This window comes from Nomascus leucogenys, chromosome 24 (assembly GCF_006542625.1).
Source record: "Nomascus leucogenys isolate Asia chromosome 24, Asia_NLE_v1, whole genome shotgun sequence".
Classification (NCBI taxonomy): Eukaryota; Metazoa; Chordata; class Mammalia; order Primates; family Hylobatidae; genus Nomascus; species Nomascus leucogenys.
The window spans coordinates 26,470,757-26,472,423 of record NC_044404.1 but is presented as its reverse complement, the minus strand read 5'-3'; the positions used below and the strand labels follow the sequence as shown (position 1 = coordinate 26,472,423).

Here is a 1,667-nt window from a genome sequence, read left to right as displayed (position 1 = left end):
AATTATGCACCTGCAAATATACCATACAGGACATTTCAGGTTCCTAGGCACTTTGAAAACCGATACTTAAACAGTCTCAAGGGATCCTATCACCCACCTCGAATAATAGCTGCTTTGGAATCTGTTATTGGCACCAGAAAAAGAGCCCTCTGAAGTCATTCTAAAGCCATTTTTATTGTGCATTTTCAAACAAAGAACCTCACCAAAAGAACTTCTGTTACAAAATCAGGGTAGAAAGTCAAACTCATCTCATCTAAGAGTCAATTACCCTGGCAATTTTGTGAGGAGATGGGAAATGAGCGTTAGAGGAGAGGACTGTGGGGAGGAGGTGGGATTGGCTTTTAAAATCCCCTGGGTGAGAAGGGTGTTCCCACTGACTCTAAACCCAAACAATTGCAACAGAAGGGCCTCTGTGACTTTCTGGCTATAAACTTTTTATGATTATTAACTGAGGGAACCTAGAATATGTGGAATTTTAATAGTTGGCTTTCAACCTCCATTTGCTCCTTTCTCAGAAACTTGGTTTTGCAGTGTAATAACCTAAGGCTCAGAATTTATGTTAGTTACCTTGCTGTTCCTTGCTGAAAAGCTACCTTCTTACATATCTTACTTCCAATAAAGAGGCAGATTCCCAATGTACTGTTTATCTCGGGAAAGAAATACATGTGGGAAAAGAAGCAATTTTCTTCTCATTGCAATTAAATTAAATCATGACCACCTGTTGTGGGATTCTCCTGCCATCTGCTGTTCAAAAGAGGAACAACAGCAGAGAACCAGACAGAGGAGGCAAAATGTTGGAAAGCTTAGCTCCCAGATGTCCATCAGTTGATTACGGTTATTGGTATAGTTAAAATTTTCAGTGTTACACCTCTTTTAGAATTTGTCTATCAGGTTTTCCAGTGTTCACTGAAATTTTTCTCTTAGACAAATTCTAAAAGAGCTGTAACACTGAAGATGGTTCTCTTCTCTGGAAAAACTTCCCACGGGAAAAACAAAAATCTTCCTTTAAAAAATTTTTTTAAAGGATCTTTCTCTCTCTTTCTTTCTTTCTTTCTTTCTTTCTTTCTTTCTTTCTTTCTTTCTTTCTTTCCTTTCTTTCTTTCTTTCTTTTTCTTTTCTTTCTTTTTTTTTGAGATGGAGTGTCGCTCTGTTGCCCAGGCTGGAGTGCAGTGGCGTGATCTCGGCTTGCTGCAACCCCCACCTCCTGGGTTCCAGCGATTCTCCTGCCTCAGCCTCCAGAGTAGCTGGGATTACAGGCATGTGCCACCACGCCAGACTAATTTTTGTATTATTATTATTTATTAATAATAGCCATTATTTTAGTAGAGACGGGATTTCACTGTGTTGGCCAGGCTGGTCTTGAACTCATGACCTCAGGTGATCCACTCGCCTCGGCCTCCCGAAGTGCTGGGATTACAGGCATGAGCCACCAAGCCTGGCCTCACTTTCTATTTATTTAATTTTTTTGAGACAGGGTTTGCTCTGTTGCCCAAGTTGGAATACAGTGGCATGATTATGGCTCACTGCAGCCTCTAACTCCTGGGCTCAATTGATCCTCCCACCTCAGCCTCCCAAGTAGCTGGGACCACAGATGTGCACCATCCCACCCAGCTAATTTTTGTTTTTATTAAAGAAAATTTTGTTGAGACAGAGTTCACTCTGTTGTC

General features: G+C 41.0%; 1 pseudogene; it reads right to left on the bottom strand.

Annotated features, from left to right (window-relative positions):
• Window positions 1-921: 921 nt before the first annotated feature.
• Window positions 922-951, bottom strand: LOC115833106 (annotated as a pseudogene).
• Window positions 952-1,667: the final 716 nt, after the last annotated feature.